Below are 22,932 nucleotides of genomic sequence, written 5' to 3'. Positions count from 1 at the left end.
GAATTTTATAGGAAATAAGTGGACCTGCTGGGCCCATTGCTAGTGAGAACTTTTAATAAGGCGAGGGAGGAGTGGATCTTGCCCCCGACAATGTCCAGGGTGCTGATTTCTTCGATCTTGAAGCGGGACAAGGATCCATTGCAATGTGGGTCGTATAGACCGATCTCGCTACTCAATGTTGACGCTAAGTTGCTGGCAAAGGTATTGGCTACGAGAATTGAGAACTGTGTCCCGGGCATGATTCATGAGGACCAGACGGGATTCGTGAAGGGTAGGCAGCTTAATACAAATGTGCAGAGGTTCCTCAATGTGATTATGATGCCCTCGGTGGAGGGGGAAGCGGAGGTAGTGGCAGCTATGGACGCGGGGAAAGCCTTTGATCGGGTGGAGTGGGAGTATCTTTGGGAAGTGTTGCGGAGGTTTGGGTTCGGGGAGGGGTTCATCAGTTGAGTCAGACTGTTGTATAGAGCACCGGTGGCGAGTGTGGCTACTTCGGCTGTACCGGGGGGACTTATCCCCCTTGTTGTTTGCACTGGCAATTGAGCCGCTGGCCATGGCACCGAGGGAGTCCAGGAAATGGAGGGGACTGGTCCGGGGGAGAGAGGAACACCGGGTGTCGTGTATGCCGACGACCTGTTGTTGTATGTTGCGGATCCAGTGGAGGGGATGGCGGAGGTCATGCGGATCCTTAGGGAGTTTGGGGACTTTTCGGGGTATAAACTCAACGTAGGGAAGAGCGAGCCCTTTGTGGTGCACTCAGGGGACCAGGGAAGGGGGATAGATGAGTTACCGCTGAAGAAGGCAGAAAGGAGATTCCGGTACCTGGGGATCCAAGTAGCTAGGAGTTGGGGGGCCCTGCACAAGCTTAATTTGACGAGGTTGGTGGAGCAGATGGAGGAGGATTTTAAAAGATGGGATATGCTGCCACTCTCACTGGCGGGTAGGGTGCAGTCGGTAAAAATGACGGTCCTTCCGAGGTTTCTCTTTGTGTTCCAGTGCCTTCCCATTTTGATCCCCAAGGCCTTTTTCAAACGGGTAAGCAGGAGCATCATGGGATTTGTGTGGGCGAATAAGACCCTGACGCTGAAGATCTGGGAGCAGTGGAGGCGACACAAGGGCGAGATGGGGGCCTTGGTTTCGTCCCCGATTCGGGAGAACCATCGGTTCGTCCCGGGTAGGATGGATGGGGGGGTTTCGGAGCTGACATCGGGCAGGGATTAAAAGAATGGGGGACCTGTTCATCGATGGGACGTTTGCGAGCCTCGGGACGTTGGAGGAGAAGTTTGGGCTACCCCCGGGAAACGCTTTCAGGTACATGCAAGTGAGGGCGTTTGTGAGGCGGCAGGTGATGGACATCCCGCTGCTTCCGGCACGTGCGATTCAGGACTGGGTGATGTTGGGTGTATGGGTTGGAGAAGGCAAGGTTTTGGCGATTTATCAGGAGCTGCAGGAAGAGGAGGAGGCCTCGGTGGAGGAACAAAGAACAAAGAACAAAGAAATGTACAGCACAGGAACAGGCCCTTCGGCCCTCCGAGCCCATGCCGACCATGCTGCCCGACTAAACTACAATCTTCTCCACTTCCTGGGTCCGTATCCCTCTATTCCCATCCTATTCATGTATTTGTCAAGATGCCCCTTAAATGTCACTATCATCCCTGCTTCCACCACCTCCTCCGGTAGCGAGTTCCAGGCACCCACTACCCTCTGTGTAAAAAACTTGCCTCGTACATCTACTCTAAACCTTGCCCCTCTCACCTTAAACCAATACCCCCTAGTAATTGACCCCTCTACCCCGGGGAAAAGCCTCTGACTATCCACTCTGTCTATGCCCCTCATAATTTTGTAGACCTCTATCATGTCGCCCCTCAACCTCCTTCGTTCCAGTGAGAACAAACCGAGTTTATTCAACCGCTCCTCATAGCTAATGCCCTCCATACCAGGCAATATTCTGGTAAATCTCTTCTGCACCCTCTCTAAAGCCTCCACATCCTTCTGGTAGTGTGGCGGCCAGAATTGAACATTATACTCCAAGTGTGGCCGAACTAAGGTTCTATACGGCTGCAACATGACTTGCCAATTCTTATACTCAATGCCCCGGCCAATGAAGGCAAGCATGCCATATGCCTTCTTGACTACCTTCTCCACCTGTGTTGCCCCTTTCAGTGACCTGTGGACCTGTACTCCTAGATCTCTCTGATTTTCAATACTCTTGAGGGTTCTACCATTCACTGTATATTCCCTACCTGCATTAGACCTTCCAAAATGCATTACCTCACATTTGTCCGGATTAAACTCCATCTGCCATCTCTCCGCCCAAGTCTCCAAACAATTTAAATCCTGCTGTATCCTCTGACAGTCCTCATCGCTATCCGCAATTCCACCAACCTTTGTGTCGTCTGCAAACTTACTAATCAGACCAATTACATTTTCCTCCAAATCATTCTATATGCTACAAACAGCAGAGGTCCCAGCACTGATCCCTGTGGAACACCACTGGTCACAGCCCTCCAATTAGAAAAGCATCCTTCCACTGCTACTCTCTGCCTTCTATGACCTAGCCAGTTCTGTATCCACCTTGCCAGCTCACCCCTGATCCCGTGTGACTTCATCTTTTGTACTAGTCTACCATGAGGGACCTTGTCAAAGGCCTTACTGAAGTCCATATAGACAACATCCACTGCCCTACCTGCATCAATCAGCTTTGTGACCTCCTCGAAAAACTCTATCAAGTTAGTGAGACACAACCTTCCCTTCACAAAACCATGCTGCCTCTCACTAATACGTCCATTTGCTTCCAAATGGGAGTAGATCCTGTCTCGAAGAATTCTCTCCAGTAATTTCCCTACCACTGAAGTAAGGCTGACCGGCCTGTAGTTCCCGGGATTATCCTTGCTACCCTTCTTAAACAAAGGAACAACATTGGCTATTCTCCAGTCCTCCGGGACATCCCCTGAAGACAGCGAGGATCCAAAGATTTCTGTCAAGGCCTCGGCAATTTCCTCTCCAGCCTCCTTCAGTATTCTGGGGTAGATCCCATCAGGCCCTGGGGACTTATCTACCTTAATATTTTTTAAGACGCCCAACACTTCGTCTTTTTGGATCTCAATGTGACCCAGGCTATCTACACACCCTTCTCCAGACTCAACATCTACCAATTCCTTCTCTTTGGTGAATACTGATGCAAAGTATTCATTTAGTACCTCGCCCATTTCCTCTGGCTCCACACATAGATTCCCTTGCCTATGCTTCAGTGGGCCAACCCTTTCCCTGGCTACCCTCTTGCTTTTTATGTACGTGTAAAAAGCCTTGGGATTTTCCTTAACCCTATTTGCCAATGACGTTTCGTGACCCCTTCTAGCCATCCTGACTTCTTGCTTAAGTTCCTTCCCACTTTCCTTATGTTCCACACAGGCTTTGCCTGTTCCCAGCCTTTTAGCCCTGACAAATGCCTCCTTTTTCTCTTTGACGAGGCCTACAATATCTCTCGTTATCCAAGGTTCCCGAAAATTGCCTCATTCTTCCTCACAGGAACATGCCGGGCCTGAATTCCTTTCAACTGGCACTTGAAAGCCTCCCACATGTCAGATGTTGATTTGCCCTCAAACATTCGCTCCCAATCTATGTTCTTCAGTTCCTGCCTAATATTGTTATAATTAGCCTTCCCCCAATTTAGCACATTCATCCTAGGACCACTCTTATCCTTGTCCACCAGCACTTTAAAACGTACTGAATTGTGGTCACTGTTCCCGAAATGCTCCCCTACTGAAACTTCTACTACCTGGCCGGGCTCATTCCCCAATACCAGGTCCAGTACCGCCCCTTCCCTAGTTGGACTGTCTACATATTGTTTTAAGAAGCCCTCCTGGATGCTCCTTGCAAACTGTGCCCCGTCTAAGCCCCTGGCACTAAGTGAGTCCCAGTCAATATTGGGGAAGTTGAAGTCTCCCATCACCACAACACTGTTGCTTTTACTCTTTTCCAAAATCTGACTACCTATCTGCTCCTCTATCTCCCGCTGGCTGTTGGGAGGCCTGTAGTAAACCCCCAACATTGTGACTGCACCCTTCTTATTCCTGATCTCTACCCATATAGCCTCACTGCCCTCTGAGGTGTCCTCCCGTAGTACAGCTGTGATATTCTCCCTAACCAGTAGCGCAACTCCGCCACCCCTTTTACATCCCCCTCTATCCCGCCTGACACATCTAAATCCTGGAACATTTAGCTGCCAATCCTGCCCTTCCCTCAACCAGGTCTCTGTAATGGGAACAACATCATAGTTCCAAGTACTAATCCAAGCTCTAAGTTCATCTGCCTTACCCGTAATACTTCTTGCATTAAAACATATGCACTTCAGGCCACCAGACCCGCTGTGTTCAGCAACTTCTCCCTGTCTGCTCTGCCTCAGAGCCACACTGTCCCTATTCCCTAGTTCTCCCTCAATGCTCTCACCTTCTGACCTATTGCTCCCGTGCCCACCCCCCTGCCATACTAGTTTAAACCCTCCCATGTGACACTAGCAAATCTCGCGGCCAGGATATATTCATGCCTCTCCAATTTAGATGCAACCCGTCCTTCTTATATAGGTCACACCTGCTCCGGAAGAGCTCCCAGTGGCCCAGATAACGGAAACCCTCCCTCCTACACCAGCTGTTTAGCCACATGTTTAGCTGCTCTATCTTCCTATTTCTAGCCTCACTGGCACGTGGCACAGGGAGTAATCCCGAGATTACAACCCTAGAGGTCCTGTCTTTTAACTTTCTGCCTAGCTCCCTGAACTCCTGCTGCAGGACCTCATGCCCCTTCCTGCCTATGTCGTTAGTACCAATATGTACAACGACCTCTGCCTGTTTGCCCTCCCCCTTCAGGATGCCCTCTACCCGTTCGGAGACATCCTGGACCCTGGCACTAGGGAGGCAACAGGCCATCCTGGAGTTAAAGGGTAAGTGGAAGGAGGAGCTTGGGGAGGAGATAGATGAAGGTCTGTGGGCTGATGCCCTGAGTAGGTTTAATTCTTCCTCCTCTTGCGCCAGGCTCAGCCTAATACAGTTCAAGGTTACTTACAGAGCGCATATGACAGGGGTGAGGTTGAGTAGGTTCTTTGGAGTGGAGGACAGATGTGGCAGGTCCATATGTTCTGGTCGTGCCCGGCACTGGATGGGGTTTGGAGGGGCTTTGCAAGGACTATGTCCAAGGTGGTGAATGCCCGGGTCAATACGAGCTGGGGATTAGCATTATTTGGGGTATCGGACGAGCCGGGAGTGCAGGCGGCGAAAGAGGCCGGTATTCTGGCCTTTGCGTCCCTGGTAGCCCCCGGGTGAAGATCTTGCTAGTATGGAAGGATGCGAAGCCCCCTAGTGTGGAAGCTTGGATCAATGACATGGCAGGGTTCATCAAGCTGGAGAGGATAAAGTTTGCCTTGCGAGGGTCTGTGTGACGAATGTGATATAAAATAGTTACTTTAGAGATACTAGTTAATGTAATGTAGAAATAAGCCACTTTGATTCTGGCAGTTAGGGACAAAGGGGTTTGAGACCGCATGGAAAAAGCAGGAAGAGGTGTGTCTATGAGAGTGATGCTGCATTGATAGGGGCCAGAGAAAGGGATTGGAAGTGAGCCAATCAGAATAGATCAAACAGGTCAGGAGGGACATAGGCTGACCTATGTCCGTCGAGTATGTGAAACTTGATACCATTTGAATTGATTTTACAGAGACCCCTTTGTCTTTTAGTTCAGTCGTTTTTCTGGAGCTTAAGAGGCTGGGTGTCTCTTACGTTTCTGTAAGATGATTTAAGCTTGCAAGCTAAATAAATAACTTCTTTTTACGCGCGAATCCATCTCAACTTTTATTGAGGCCAGACTGACAGAGAAAGAAATTTGGGGATCTACATGTGCAGGGGTTCCTCAGGCGGTGGCAACCATTCCTAGACTATCTCGCGGAGCGTTAGGAGGAGGTCAGTAGCAGCAGGAGCCCAGGGGCGGGGGGGGGGGGGAGTTTTCTCTTGTGGTGGTGTTTGGGTTAAGGTGGGGGGTTTTCTCCCTATTTGTGCTTTTTATTGTTATATGGGGGGTTACTGTATATGGGGGCAATCCAATGTATAATTTCTACTTGTGTTGTTGCTTTCTTTTTTTGGGGGGGGGGCTTTTGTTGAAAATTTGTTGAAAAACTTGAATAAATATATATTTTGAAAAAGAATGGTAAATACAATAAAGTCAGCTAGTGGGGAACATAAAAACTGATTCTAAAAGTTTTTATAGGTATTTAAGGAGAAAAAGATTAATAAAAACTAATGTAGACACCTTGCAGTCAGAAAAGGGGGAATTCATAATAGGGAACAAAGAAATGGCTGAGGAATTAAATTTGTACTTTGCTTCTGTCTTCACACAGAAAGACATGAGTAATGTACCGGAAGTTCTGAGATACACAAATTTCAGTGAGGAACTGAAGGAAATTAGTGTTAGTGAAGAAATGGTTTTTAATGGGGAAATTAATGGGATTAAATGTGCACAAATCTCCAGGGCCTGATAATCTTCATCCCAGGGTACTTAAGAAAGTGACCCTAGAAATAGTAGATCCATTGGTGGTCATTTTCCAAACCTTTTTGGAATCTGGAATGGTTCCTACAGATTGGAGAATAGATAATATAATCCCGCTCTTGCAAAAGGTGGGGGCAGAGAAAACAGGGAACTATAGACCAGTGAGCCTAACGTTGGTAGTAGGGAAGTTGCTGGAGTCCATCATCAAGGATTTCATAGCATAGCATTTGGAAAGCAGTGGTATAATCAGACAAAATCAGCATGGATTTACAAAAGGGAAATCATGTTTGACAAATCTACGAGAATTCTTTAAAGATATAACCATTAGCGTTGACCAGGAAGAATCAGTGGATGTGGTTAATTTAGACTTTCAGAAGATTTTCGATAAGGTCTCACATACCAGATTACTATGCAAAGTTAAAGCACATAGGATCATGGGTAGTGTCTTGAGATGAATAAAAAAACTGGTTAGCACCGAGGAAGCAAAAAGTTGTAATACATGTTTTTTTCCTGATTGGCAGGCAGCGACTACAGGGGAACCACCGAGATCTGTGCTGGGACACCAACTGTTCACATTATATATTAATGATTTGGATGAGGGAACTATATGTATTATCTTGAAATTTGGAAATGATACTAAGTTGGGTGGGAGGATGAACTGTGAGGAGGATGCAGAGGTGGTTCAGCGGGGCTTGGACAGGCTGAGTGAGGCCTTATGCATGGCAGATGCAGTATAATGTGGATAAATGCGAAGTTATCTGCTTTGATAGCAAAAATAGGAAGGCAGATTATTATTTGAATGGGTGTAAATTGAGAGAGGTGGATACTCAGCAAGACCTTGATATCCTTGTGCATCAGTCACTGAAAGTAAGCATACATGTACAGCAGGCAGTAAAGAAGGCAAATGGCATGTTGACCTTCATAGCGAGAGGATTTGAGTATAGGAATAGGGATGTATTACTGCAATTGCATAGGGCATTGGTGAGGCTCCACCTGGAGTATTGTGTGTAGTTTTGGTGTCCTTATTTGAGGAAGGATGTTCTTGCTGTGGAGGGAGTGCAGCAAAAGTTTACCAGGCTGATTCCTGAGATGTCGGGATTGCCATATGAGGAGAGACTAAGTCGGTTAGGATTATATTTATTGGAGTTTAGAAGAATGAGGGAAGTTCTCACAGAAACTTATAAAATTCTAATAGGATTAGACACGGTAGATTCAGAAAGAATGTTTCCAATGTTGGGGGAGTCCAGAACTCTGGGTCATAGTTTGAGCATAAGGGACTGAGGTGAGAAATTTCTACACCCAGAGAGTGGTGAATCTGTGGAATTCATGACCACAGAAAGTAGTTGAGGCCAAAATGTTGTGAAATTCCAAGAATAAATTAGATAAACCTCTTGGGGCTAAAAGGATCAAGGGATATGGATGGAACACGAGATCAGGGTATTGAACTTAATGATTAGCCATGATCATAATGAATGTTGGAGCAGGCTCGAGGGCTAAATAGCCTCTTCCTGCTTCTATTTTCTATGTGTGTTTCTATGTATGATAACTGAAATCATTATTACAGCCACGCATTGAGAAGTTCTTTTCCTCATTGCAATGGAAGAGAGCACAGAACATGAGGAAGTGGGTGAGAATCAGAGGTATTCCTTCACAGGTCTCCCAGCTAGCAATCACCTAGGATGGGGATCAGTGGTGTTTTGGCATTCCTGACCATCCCAGATGGGGAGACAGGGACCTCACAGCTTTGTGCTGATGTAATCAAATATCAGCAAGCTGCATATTCTACAGCAATGAAACATGTTAGCTTGATTTCAACAGCAAGTGAAATTTGATCACCGTCCAAAATTTCAGAATACTTACCTCATTCATACTTTCTTTTCCCTTTCAGGGTCTCATGTGTGCAACGGGAATCTGTGAACTTTAAGGATGACAAACTCTCAAAGGTCGAATATTGCCAAAGTTTTTAACCTTGCGCTCAACAGTGTTGCGGTTGCCTGGTCAGCTCTTAACAGTGGCTGAGAGACTGAACCAGAGCCATAACTTTTTAAAGTTTTAATATGGTGCCGAACGATCAATTTGTTCCAGGAGTGATAAATATAAGAAATAGGGCTTGGTTATTTTATAAACAAACTTTATTAAAACAAAAGAAAAGGAAACAAAATTTTAACTTTTAAACTTCAATTCTAACACTAACAACTTACATATAGTTTCTTAACGTTAGCACACTAGTTCCCATTAACCCGCAGTTTAACAGGACATACAGCTCTCATGCCACTTACAGAGACAGGCAAAGACAATATTTGCATTGAACAAAGGACATTTCATTTGTTAGGGACATTCGTTCAGAACCCTTTTCCAAAGCCTGCCTCCGTGGCAACTTCCTGACCGCTCTCGGTCAATTTCTGAAGCCTTCTCCTCTGTATTCATTCATTCTCTCTCTCCTCTCTTCTATCTCTCTCTCTCTCACACACACACACACTGCAGGATGCGATTAAATATGAGAGAGCAATGTGACAGAACCTATGCTTACCTTGCACCAGATCAGAAACTGATTCTTTAATGGGACCAGTTAGGCAGATGGTTGCTTTTTCAGCTGGTGGATCATATTTCACGAGGAAGATTGAGCACAAGGCACAGACTCCTCCAAGCGCTGCCCAGCTGGATGCAGACACTCTGGGGTTTGATGATGAAAGGGAGAATCACTGACGAACAGCACACAATGTGCAGTGCACTGGCAATCTGTCCAAACGCAGAGAGAGAGTGACAGAGAAGAGGAGCCATCAGCCTCAAGTTAGAGTTACGGGAAATTGCATGGATCTTGTGACTAACTCCACTGAACATAAAATGCTTCAATCATAAAAGTCCACGCAGGCTCTGGCTGTCAGTATGACTGCCACTGTAAATAGAATGACAGATATTTTAACTTTTGCCTTGCACCACCAAATTGATCAGTATCACAGGGCTCTCCAAAAAGTGATAGCATTGAATGCAACATGAGAGCCATCAAGACAAAAAGCAACATTGAGAAAAAAGGAATATGGAAGTGGGGAATACTTAAATTGCTTCCACATTTCACCTATTGCCAACTCGCCCTCAATCATTTCTTCGACATATTTTCTATTTGTTCATATTTTCTATTTTCTATTTGGGATGTGGACAGTGCTGGCTGGGCCATTATTAGTTGCCCATCCCTAATTGCTCTGAGCTGAGTGGCTCACTGGGCAATTTCAGAGTCAGCAACATTGCTGTGGGTCTGGAGTCACATGTAGGCTAGACCAGCTAAGGACATCAGATTTCTTTCCCTAAAGGGCATTAGTGAACCAGATAGAATTTTACAGCAGTTGACAATGGTTTCATGGTCATCAATAGAATTTTAATTCCAGATTTTTATTGAATTCAAATTTCAACATCTGCCATGGGGTCTCTTGATTAATAGTCCAGTGACAATACCACTACGTCATGGTCTCCCCATGCTGCCGTGTGTCCCATTGGCTCAGTCTGCTGTTACACAGGTGTAGGTGGGGTGATCTTTGGCGCTCTCTCATGGCCTCCAAAACATAAAGGTCAATCGCCAAGAGCATCTCTGCAGATAGACCAGGAATCTGAACAATGCACCTGTGGTAAACCACTGTTGCACCTCTATTAGGTGATGTATGGTAGGACCTGTACTACAGGTACGTTGGTAGTCCCTGCCTGCTGGCTCCACCCAGTAGGCGGAGTATAAATATGTGTGTCCTCCATGCTGCAGCCATTTCGCCAGCTGCTGTGGGAGGCCACACATCTTAGAGCAATAAAGCCTCAGTTATACCCAACTCAAGCCTTTGTGCAATTAATCGTGCATCAATTTATTGCTCTAAGATTTTCAAAAGGTGGACCTCCGTATCAAACCGGATCACCTGCAGCTGGATCCGCATTTAAGCGACGCCAAAAAGGACTTTCAACACTGGCTAGCTTGTTTCGAGGCGTACATCAACTCGGCGTCCACCCCTGTCTTGGAGGCTCAGGAGGTACAGATCCTGTACTCAAGGTTGAGTTCCAGCATCTTTCCACTAATCCAGAAGCGCCAAACTACGCCGAAGCCATGACGCTTCTCACGGAGAATTATGCTCAGAAGACGAACACGCTCTTCGTCAGGCACGTACTCGCCACTTGCTCTCAACTCCCTGGTGAGTCCATAGAAGACTTCTGGCGGGCCCTAATCCCACTCATCCGGGACTGTGACTGTCAGGCTGTTACGAGCACTGAACATTCAAACCTCCTTGTTACGGGGATTGGGTCGGACCTCATACACCAGCGACTGTTAGAAGGGGCCACGCTCCACCTAGCGGAGACAAAGAAACTAGCGCTTTCCATGACTGTCACCTTGCGCAACGTTCAGGCCTACACCCCCAGCCGCGCGGCCCACCCCTCCTATGCATCATGGACCCCACAGACGGCCACCCCAGCGGGGGCCTTACCCAGCCAATACACCTGCGCCACGCACCAGACAGCAAACCCCGGGGGTCCCCGATGTTATTTCTGCGGCCAGCAGAAACACTCCCGCCACCGCTGCCCGGCCTGCGCTACCCTTTGTAAGGCTTGCGGCAAGAAGGAGCACTTCGCCGCGGTGTGCCAGGCCCGTGCAGTCGCTGCAATCGCCCCCATCCCCCTCGTTTACAGACAATGGGCGCCGCCATTTTCACCTCCCCGGACGACGTGCAGCCAGTGGGCGCCGCCATCTTCCCCCCCGAGCATCACGAGCGGCCCATGGGCGCCGCCATCTTGTTCAACCCCCGCCACGTGTGGTCCATGGCGCCGCCATTTTGTACTCCTCTAGATCTTCAGACGCCATTTTGTCCTCTTCGAGATCTTCAGACGCCGCCATCTTGTCTCCCCCACGCCACATGGGTACCGCCAGCGTTCCAGGACCAGGGCCCCCCCCGGCTCCCTGTTATCCTACACCAGCGATGACCGACCATGACTCGCCTCAGTGACCATCGACCAGTCTCGTCCGCACAACCAGCCCACCGCATCGACCAGCGTGAAAATCAACAGACACATGACCTCTTGCCTGCTGGACTCCGGGAGCACTGAGAGTTTCATCCACCCGGATACGGTAAGGCGCTGCTCCCTCATGGTGCACCCCTCCAATCAAAGAATCTCCCTGGCCTCCGGATCTCATTCCGTGGTGATCCAGGAGTACTGTACGGTCACACTCATGGTCCAGGGCGTAGAATTCAGTGGCTTCTGCCTCTACATCCTCCCTAAATTCTGCGCTGCCTTACTACTCCGCCTGGACTTCCCGTGCAACCTCCAGAGCCTAACCCTGAAATTCGGCGGGCCCCTACCACCCCTCACTGTGTGCGGCCTCGGGACCCTAAAGGTCGATCCGCCTTCCCTCTTCGCAAATCTAACCTCAGATTGCAAACTCGTCGCCACCAGGAGCAGACGGTCCAGCACCCAGGACAGGACCTTCATCAGGTCCAAGGTCCAGCAGCTGCTTCGGGAAGGCATCATCGAGGTGAGCAACAGCCCCTGGAGAGCCCAAGTAGTCGTAGTTAAAACTGGGGAGAAACACAGAATGGTCGTGGACTACAGCCAGACCATCAATCGGTACACGCAGTTCGATGCGTACCCCCTCCACACATACCTGATATGGTCAATCAGATTGCACAGTACCGGGTCTTCTCAACTGTAGACCTCAAATCCGCCTACCACCAGCTCCCCATTTATAAATCGGACCGTCCATACACTGCCTTCGATGCAGATGGCCGCCTCTATCACTTCCTCAGGGTTCCCTTCGGCGTCACCAACGGGGTCTCGGTCTTCCAAAGGGAGATGGACCGAATGGTCGACTGGTACGGTTTGCGGGCCACCTTTCCGTACCTGGACAACGTCACCATCTGCGGCCACGATATACAGGACCACAACGCCAACCTTGCCAAATTTCTCCACACCGCCACTCTCCTAAACCTCTGTTGCACCTCTATTAGGTGATGTATGGTAGGACCTGTACTACAGATACGTTGGTAGTCTCTGCCTGCTGGCTCCGCCCAGTAGGCGGAGTATAAATATGTGTGTCCTCCCTGCTGCAGCCATTTCGCCAGCTGCTATGGGAGGCCACACATCTTAGAGCAATAAAGCCTCAATTGTACCGAACTCAAGTCTTTGTGCAATTGATCGTGCATCAGCACCTCCACCATGGCTGAAGCAACATGTGTTGCAAAGCATAGGCCAAAGAAGAGTAAAGCTTTGTGTTTGCACAAGGATTGCACAAGGATATGCACATGGGTGTGTGAGAACATTATATGCTATGTAGAATTACATAAGCTTTATTAGACTGGATCACTTTACTGTCTTACCCATTTTTGGTCAATAGCTCATAAGTTGCCTTTTAATTTGTTTGACTATGAACAGGAAGACAATGTTCAATGGCTGGTCCTACGGTTCTGACAATGGTCTACTGGTGTAACCTAAATGAACCCTGCAATAGTAATGGCAAAAATGTGAGCATCCGATGCTGCATTGCATTTACCATCTATGGAAGTCTGTGTAGTGGTATTACGGGACCTGGTAATGCTGGAACACCATTGGTAGATATTGTATGTTTCCTATTGGTCAAGCTGTATAGTAGCTCCGCCCTGCAAGGCGGTGTATAAGAGCCCGTGCTGCCCCAACAGCCTTCATTCTGTACCTGAGCTGCTGGGGGAAACATCTAGCTTATTAAAGCCTTCAGTTGGACTACAACCTCGCCTTAGTAGTCATTGATCGTGCATCAATTTAATAAGCTAGAGTTAAATGGATGGAGCTCTGAATCAAGCCGGAGTGTCTGCAACTCAGCCCCCACGCGGCGAACTCAGCTGCAACCTTCAAGCACTGGCTGACGTGTTTTAAAGGATATCTCAGAACTGCCGAAAATACACCCACGGGAGAACAGAAAATGCAAGTCCTGCACTCGAGGTTGAGCCCAGAAATTTACACCCTCATCGAGGACGTGGAAGACTTCGATACAGCAATAGAGCTGCTAAAAGGACATTATATTCCCCGGTAAAGCAGGTCTACGCCCGACATCTGCTAGCAACGAGGCGACAAACCTGGGGAATCGCTGAAAGAATTCTATCGTGCGCTCCTGGTGTTGGGGAGAAACTGCAGCTGCCCGCAAGTTTCGGCGAGCGACCACACAGAACCTTTGATCAGGGTCGCTTTTGTGGCAGGTATGCTGTCCTCCCAAATCCGCCAGCGATTGCTGGAAAAAGACACCCCAGGCCACAAAGAGGCACGGGCCCTTGCAGGTTCCCTGGATGTGGCCTCCAGAAACACCCGCGCTTACGTTCCCGACTGCGCGGCAGCACCCTGTGCAGCGTGGAACCCCTCTGCAGCCGACCACGAGACATCCCCCATCCCCCCACAAGCTTGTGCTGCAAAGCGGCCTGGCAATCCCGGCGGCCCCGCTGCTACTTTTGCGGGCAGGCCAAACACCCCCGGCAGCGCTGCCTGGCCCGCGCATCCAGCTGCAAGGGATGCGGTAAAAAGGGCCACTTCGTGGTGGTATGCCAGGCCCGTGCGGTCGCCGCGATCTCCGGCGGCGAATGCGGACCGCCACCACAAACCTCTCCACGGTCCCCGTGCGGCCAGCGGGCACTGCCATCTTCCTCCTCCAGGGCCACGTATGGCCATATTGTCCCACAGACGCCACATTCGATGGACGGGCGCCGCCATTTTGTGCACCCCCAGCCATGTGCAACAAATGGGAGCCACCATCTTGGATGGACTCCAGCTCGGCTGACCGCACACCGCCCAAAGAGAACACTCAACTGCTGAGATTAGCCTTGGTGACCCTGGATCAGTCCCGGCCTCGAACACTCTCAACTGCTGCAACAACAGTATTAATCAACGGGCACGAGACGTCCTGCTTAATCGACTCTGGGAGCACGGAGAGCTTCATACACCCCAACACGGTAAGGCACTGTTCTCTCCTCGTCCACCCCGTTAATCAAAAAATCTCCCTGGCCTCCGGTTCCCACTCAGTAGAGATAAAGGGGTTTTGTGTAGCAAACCTCACAGTCCAGGGAAGGGAGTTTAAAAATTACCGGCTCTACGTCCTTCCCCACCTCTGTGCGGCCACACTCCTAGGTTTAGACTTTCAGTGTAATCTCCAAAGCCTAACTTTCAAATTTGGCGGCCCAATACCCCCCCCCCCCCCCCTCACTGTCTGCGGCCTCTCGACCCTCAAGGTCGATCCGCCTTCCCTGTTTGTGAACCTCACCCCGGATTGCAAACCCGTCGCCACCAGGAGCAGACGCTACAGTGCCCAGGATCGGATCTTTATTAGGTCAGAGGTCCAAAGGCTACTGAGGGAAGGAGTCATTGAGGCTAGCAACAGTCCCTGGAGAGGTCAAGTAGTGGTGGTAAAGACCGGGGAGAAGCATAGGATGGTCACCGACTACAGTCAGACCATCAACAGGTTTACGCAGCTGGATGCGTACCCCCTCCCCCGCATATCCGACCCGGTAAACAGGATCACGCATTAAAAAGTCTTCTCCACGGTGGATCTTAAGTCGGCCTACCACCAGCTCCCCATCTGCACTAGTGACCGCAAATACACTGCCTTCGAGGCACTTCTTAAGAGTTCCCTTCGGTGTCACCAATGGGGTCTCGGTATTCCAGCGCGAGATGGACCGAATGGTTGACCGGTACGGTTTACGGGCAACATTCCCGTATCTCGATAATGTCACCATCTGTGGCCACGACAGCAGGACCACGACACCAAACTCTGAAAATTCCTCCAGACCGCAAAGATCCTTAACCTTACATACAACAAGGATGCGTGTTTAGCACCGACCGCCTAGCCATTCTCGGCTACGTAGTGTGAAATGGAGTTACAGGGCCCGACCCTGAACGCATGCGCCCCCTTATAGAGTTCCCCTTCCCTCACTGCTCCAAGGGCCTGAAGCGCTGCCCACGGTTTTTCCCTTAATATGCCCAGCGGGTCCCCAACTATGCGGACAAGGCCCGTCCCCTGATCCAATCCACAGCTTTTCCCCTGTCGATAGATGCCTGCCAGCCCTCCAGCCGCATCAAAGCAGATATTACAAAGGCCACGATGCATGCCATTGACGAGTCCCTCCCCTTCCAGGTCGAGAGCGACGCGTCTGATGTAGCTCCTGCGGCCACCCTCAACCAAGCGGGCAGACCCGTGGCCTTCTTCGCACGTACCCTCCATGCTTCCGAAATCCGCCACTCAGTCGAAAAGGAGGCCCAGGCCATAGTAGAAGCTGTGCAACATTGGAGGCATTACCTGGCCGACAGGAGATTCACTCTCCTTACTGACCAACGGCCGGTTGCTTCCATGTTCGATAATGCATAGCGGGGCAAGATAAAAAACAGTAAGATCTTGCGGTGGAGGATCGAACTCTCCACCTACAACTATGAGATCTTGTATCGTCCCGGGAAGCTAAACGAGCCTCCTGAAGCCCTGTCCCGCGGCACATGTGCCAATGCACAAGTGGACCGCCTCCGAGCCCTCCACGAGGACCTCTGCCACCCAGGGGTCACTCGCTTTATCCACTTTATCAAGACCCGCAATCTGCCCTACTCCATCGAGGAGCTCAGGACAGCCACCAGGGACTGCCAAATCTGCGCGGAGTGCAAACCACACCTCTACCGGCCAGAGAAAGTGCACCTGATAAAGGCTTCCCGTCCCTTTTGAATGCCTCAGCATGGACTTCAAAGGCCCCCTCCCCTCCACCGACCGCAGCACGTACTTCCTGAACGTGATTGACGAGTACTCCCGGTTCCCATTCGCCATCCCCTGCCCCGACATGACCGCAACCACCATCATCAAGGCCGTCCATAGCATCTTTGCACTGTTCGAGTTCCCCGCTTACATACACAGTGATAGGGGGGTCCTCCTTTATGAGCAACAAACTGCGTCAATTCCTGCTCAGCAAGGGCATCACTTCGAGCAGGACGACCAGTTACAACCCCCGGGGTAACGGACAAGGAGAGAAGGAGAACGGAACGGTCTGGAAGAGCGTCCTACTGGCCCTACGGTCCAGGAATCTCCCAGTCTCCCGCTGGCAGGAAGTCCTCCCGGATGCCCTCCACTCCATCCGGTCACTGCTTTGTATCACAACCAACCAAACACCTCACGAACGTCTCCTTGTTTTCCCCAGGAAGTCCTCCTCTGGGACCTCGCTCCCAACCTGGCTGGCAGCTCCCAGACCCATCCTGCTCCGAAAACACGTGCGGGCACACAAGTCGGACCCATTGGTCGAGAGGGTCCTTCTTCTCCACGCTAACCCCCAGTACGCCTACGCGGCCGACAAGATACGGTCTCCCTGCGAGACCTGGCGCCCGCTGGAGCCCCACGCACACCCCAGCCACCAGTCCCACCCTCCCTCCGGCCAGTGCACCTTCCGGGTGATCGGTCCTTCCACTGGCCCCATCTAGGCACCCCCCCCCCCCGCACCCACCGACGCACCCCGCAGACGCTCCCTTCCCAGGTCAACCATTTTCCCCACCAGCGCCGTCGGGAGGTGTCGAAGCTGCCACAGAGATCGAGGTCACGCTCCCGGAGTCACAGACACCCTAGCCTCCACCGGAGTCACCACTGAAGCTTCGATGATCACAGAGGACGACGAGGGCCCCCGATCGACTGATTGCTTCATTTTAAAATGTATAGTTAATTATGAATCATAAATTGTAAATAGTAAATAGAATTGTAAATAATTTACAAAACGCTGTACGGAGGTATTACGGTACCTCCATAACTATAATTCTGCCACGTTACCATGTTGTAATACCAAGCCACCACCCCCGCCGGACTCTTTTTTTAACAGGGGGTGAATATGGTAGTCTGTGCCGAGGTATTACGGTACCTGGTAATGCTGGAACACCATTGGTAGATATTGTATGTTTCCTATTGGTCAAGCTGTATGGTAGCTCCGCCCTGTAAGGCGGGGTATAAGAGCCCGTGCCACCCCAGCAGCCTTCATTCTGTACCTGAGCTGCTGGGGGAAACATCTAGCTTATTAAAGCCTTCAGTTGGACTACAACCTCGCTTTAGTAGTCATTGATAGTGCATCACCACCTCCCTCCTCCTCACCTTAGGAACATAGGAATCAGGGTCAGCCACTTAGTCCTTCGAGCTGTACTGCCATTTAACAAGAATGAGGCTGATCAGGACCTAACTCCATGTATTGCAATTTGCCCATATCAGTTAATACCTTTGGTAAACAAAAATCTACCAAACTCAGATTTAAAATTAACAATTGACCTCAATTGCCTCTTACAGAGAGGAGTTCCAAATTTCAACCACTGTTTGTGTGTAAAAGTGTGTCATGACATCACTCCTGAAAGATCTGGGGCGAAATTCTCCGGTTATCGGCGCGATGTCCGCCGACTGGCGGCAAAAACGGCGCAAATCAGTCCGGCATCGCACCGCCCCAAAGGTGCGGAATCCTCCGCATCTTGGGGGGCCGAGCCCTAACCTTGAGGGGCGAGGCCCGCGCCGGACTGATTTCTGCCTCGCCAGCTGGCGGAAAAGGCCTTTGGTGCCCCGCCAGCTGGAGCGGAAATGACATTGCCGGGCGGCGCATGCGCGGGAGCGTTAGCGGCCGCTCACGGCATCCCCGCGCATGTGCTGTGGAGGGAGTCTCTTCCGCCTCCGCCATGGTGGAGACCGTGGCGAAGGCGGAAGGAAAAGAGTGCCCCCACGTCACAGGCCCGCCCGCGGATCGGTGGGCCCCGATCGCGGGCCAGGCCACCGTGGGGGCACCCCCGGGGCCAGATCGCCCCGCGCCCCCCCCCCAGGACCCCAGAGCCCGCCCGCGCCGCCTTGTCCTGCTGGTAAGAGAGTTGGTTTAATCCATGCCAGCGTGACAGGCATTCTAGCAGCAGGACTTCGGCCCATCCGGGCCGGAGAATCACGGGGGGGGCCGCCAACCGGCGCGGCGCGATTCACGCCCCCGCCGAATCTCCGGTGCCGGAGAATTCGGCAACCGGCGGGGGCGGGATTCACGCCAGCCCCTGGCGATTCTCTGACCCGGCGGGGGGTCGGAGAATCTCGCCCCTGACTCTAATTTGTAGGCTATGACTTCTAATCTTAGACTCCCCAACTGTAGAAACAGGGCGCAAATCTCCGGCCACGTTGGGCTCTCGCTTGAGTGCATCGTGGCCAGAGAATGCAGCAAAAGCCCTCCAGTGAGCCTCGCAATAGCCCCCGCGCCTCTTGGGATTCTCCGAAGCCTCGCGAGACGTCAGATTTGAAACCCGCCCCAGATGGGCGTGACTGAATTATGCTCGCAGATGTAGGTCGTAAACCTACTTATGACCTACTTGCCTGGGATCCAGCGGCTACCTTCGATTTACCAGCCTCCCCAGGGAGGTTGCAGCTGGGCGCCAATCAATGCAAACAAACATAGACCAGGTGGAATGGCACCCAAGGGTTCTCCCAGGCCATCGGAGACTCCTGGGTGGTCAGGGTAAGTGCAGGGTGGCTCCATGGCCATCCCCCTGGAACGCGGGCAGCCTGGCACTACCACCCTGGCACTGCCACCCTGGCACTGCCAAGGTGCTCGGATGAGACTGCCAAGTCAGATGGATCACTACCTGGGTGCCAGGGTGGTGTGCTAGGATGCCCTAGTGCCAGGGTGGCACTGCCAAGGGCCAGGGGACAAGGGGGTCCATACCCATGAAATGAGAATGTTGGGGGTTTGAAGGGTGGCAGAGTGCAGAACAGGTAAGTAGGGGCCTCCGGGAAGTTGGGGGGTGATGGGTGGGGGTCCTGGAAGAGATGAGGTGCTGCAAGGGGGCTTGGAGTGGCCTGAAGAGGGGGGACCCACAGGGATCCCATTGCAGGGTGTCCTCACTTGGGGGGGGTGTGGGGTAGTGCCCATATGTGTGGGGGGTGACATTACCCATGGATGGGGGTTGACCCACAAGCTCATTTAAAGATTGGAGCACCCTTTCAAAATGGCAGCCTGATCTCTGAGTTCTGCTCCCCAGTGCTCAAGAAAATTCTGAGTGTGGCCTAAGCAGGTGATAAAACCCCTAGGGCCCTGAAAAGTGACTAACTGGCATTGAATAGGGGTGGTGAATTCGCCTGCAGAGCCGGAGGGAAACTCCCTGAAAAACCCGCCACAAATAAACTTGGAAATTCTTTGGGAGAATCGGGGCCCACAGTTTCTCTTCATTTATCCTATCAGTTCCCATTAATGCCTCGCGACGTTTGATCAAATGAGCCTTTTAAATTCTTTTAAATTCCAGGTAATAGAGCCTTAGTTTATAAAATTGCTCTTCATAATTATGGGGCGGCACGGTGGCACAGTGGTTAGCACCACTGGCTCACAGCACCAGAGACCCGGGTTCGATTCTAGCCTTGGGTGACTGTCTGTGTGGAGTTTGCACATTCTCCCCGTGCCTGTGTGAGTTTCCTCCCAACGATGTGCAGGTTAGGTGACATCGCCATGCTAAATTGCCCCTTTGTATCCAAAGATCCAAAGTGGAGGTGGTGGCATAACAGCATTGTCACTGGACTAGTATTCCCGAGACCCAGTGTACCGTGGGTTTATTTGAATTCAATAAAAATCGGGAATTAAAAGTCTAATGTTGACCAGGAAACCATTGCCGATTGTCATAAAAACCCGTCTCATTCATTAATGTCCTTTAGGGAAGGAAGTGTTTCATCCTTACCTGGTCTGGCTTCTATGTGACTCCAGACCCACAGCAATGTGGTTGACTTTTAACTACTCCTCAAGGGCAATTAGCGATGAGCAATAAATGCTGGCACAGGCTGCAATGCCCACGTCCCATGAACAAATATTAAAAAAAGGTAGTTGGGGTTACGGGAAGAGGGCAGGGGAATGGGCCTAGGTGGGGTGCTCTTTCAGACGTTAATGCAGACCCGATGGGCCAAATGACCTCCTTCTGCACTGTAGGAATGCTATAGTTCTATAATTAACCCTTGAAATGCAGGTATCATTTTGCTGCAATAATCTCTCTGATGCACGATCAATTGTACAAAGACTCAAGTTGGACACAACTGTGGCTTTATTGCAGTAAGATGTGTGGCCTCCCACAGCAGCTGGTGAAATGGCTGCTGAATAGAGGACACACATATTTATACTCCTCCTACTGGGCGGAGCCAGCAGGCAGGGGCTACCGGCGAACCTGTAGTACAGGTCCTACCTTACATCACCTAATACAGGTGTAACAGTGGTTTACCACACTCTCCAAGACCAATCTATCCTTCCCAGGGGTGGGACCTGAACATTGTATCCAGGTGTGTCTAACAAGTATAACATGCCTCTACACCCTTGCATTCTAGTGCCAAGGTATCAGGCCAGCGTTCCATTAATGAGGCTCTAATTTAGGGTGGAGATCAACCTCTCCACCTGGAATTCTTGATGCTTGAAAAGGTCAAATTTGAACTTAGGGGAGGGATGGAGGGATTCTACAATTCATGGGCATCATTCATTATGCACTTTCGAGAATTGGATCACATCGAACATTAGGGGGGTGGTTGGGAGAGTTGGGGGGAGGGGGACTGTGTGTTAATGGTGAATATGGGTGATTCCTGATTCCTCTTTGTCATTTGTTTATGTTTGCACTGAGTGCTGAATTTGGTGCATTTGAGTGCTATAGTGAGAGTTTGGTGACTGAGGGAGTGCTGAATTTGGTGTATTTGAGTGCTATAATGAGAGTTTGGTGGCTGAGGGAGTTAGGTGAGGAGGGAGTAAGGTGCTCCTTTCATTTCCATTTCCTACATTTCCTCAAAGAGTGTGAAGGGAGCCGGGAGTTTGCAGAGAGTGCAGCTGACTGGGAGCAGAGTCGGAGGGCGGAGGTCCAGTTGATCCACAGGGCAGCTATATTCTGTAAAGTAAGAGGGGATGGAGGCTAGGCCAGTTGCATGCTCCTCCTGTAAGATGTGGGTGGTGAGGGATACCACCGGTGTCCCCGCTGGCTATACCTGCGGGAAGTGCACCCAACTCCAGCTCGTCAAAGACCGCGTTAGGGAACTGGAGCTGAAGCTAGATGAACTTCGGATCATCCGGGAGGCAGAGTGGGTGATAGAGAAGAGTTACAGGGAGGTAACCACACCCAAGGTACAGGACAAGAGTAGCTGGGTTACAGTCAGGGGAAAGAAAACAAACAGGCAGACAGTGCAGGGATCCCTCGTGGCCGTTCCCCTTCAAAACAAGTATACCGTTTTGGGTGCTGTTGGGGGGGATGACCTACCGGGGGAAAGCCCTAGCGGCCAGGTCTCTGGCACTGAGTCTGGCTCTGGGGCTGAAAAGGGAAGGGGGGGAGAATAGAAAAGCAATAGTAGTAGGAGATTCAATGGTTAGGGGAATAGATAGAAGATTCTGTGGTCGTCAGCGAGACTCCCGGAAGGTATGTTGCCTCCCGGGTGCCAGGGCCAGGGATGTCCCGGATCATGTCTTCAGGATCCTTGAGGGGGAGGGGGAGCAGCCAGAAGTCGTGGTGCACATTGGTACCAACGACGTATGTAGGAAAAGGGGTGTGGAGGTAATGAACAAGTTTAGGGAGTTAGGCTGGAAGTTAAAAGCCAGGACAGACAGAGTTGTCATCTCTGGTTTGTTGCCGGTGCCACGTGATAGTGAGGCTAGGAATAGGGAGAGAGTGCAGCTGAACACGTGGCTGCAGGAATGGTGTAGGAGGGAGGGCTTCAGGTATTTGGATAATTGGAGCGCATTCTGGGGAAGGTGGGAACTGTACAAGCAGGACGGGTTGCATCTGAACCAGAGGGGCACCAATATCCTGGGAGGGAGGTATTCTAGTACTCTTCGGGAGGGTTTAAACTAATTTGGCAGGGGAATGGGAACCGGATTTGTAGTCCAGCAACTAAGGTAGCCGATATTCAGGATGCCAAAGCGTGTAGTGAGGCATTGGGAAAGGGAACACTGACAAAGGAGAGTACTTGCAGGCACGGAGATGGGTTGAAGTGTGTATACTTCAACGCAAGAAGCATCAGGAATAAGGTGGGTGAACTTAAGGCATGGATCGGTAATTGGGACTACGATGTGGTGGCCATCACGGAAACTTGGATAGAAGAGGGGCAGAAATGGTTGTTGGTGGTCCCTGGTTATAGATGTTTCAATAAGATTAGGGAGGGTGGTAAAAGAGGTGGGGGGGGGGGGGGGGCGGGTGGCATTGTTAATTAGAGATAGTCTAACAGCTGCAGAAAGGCAGTTTGAGGAGTATCTGCCGACTGAGGTAGTATGGGTTGAAGTCAGAAATAGGAAAGGAGCAGTCACCTTGTTAGGAGTTTTCTATAGCCCCCCCAATAGTAGCAAAGATGTGGAGGAACAGATTGGGAAACAGATTTTGGAAAGGTGCAGAAGTAACAGGGTAGTAGTCATGGGTGACTTCAACTTCCCAAACATTGAGTGGAAA

Source organism: Scyliorhinus torazame, chromosome 12 (genome assembly GCF_047496885.1).
Source record: "Scyliorhinus torazame isolate Kashiwa2021f chromosome 12, sScyTor2.1, whole genome shotgun sequence".
NCBI classification, from domain to species: domain Eukaryota; kingdom Metazoa; phylum Chordata; class Chondrichthyes; order Carcharhiniformes; family Scyliorhinidae; genus Scyliorhinus; species Scyliorhinus torazame.
The sequence above is the reverse complement of the archived record's forward strand: the minus strand, read 5'-3'. Positions refer to the sequence as shown.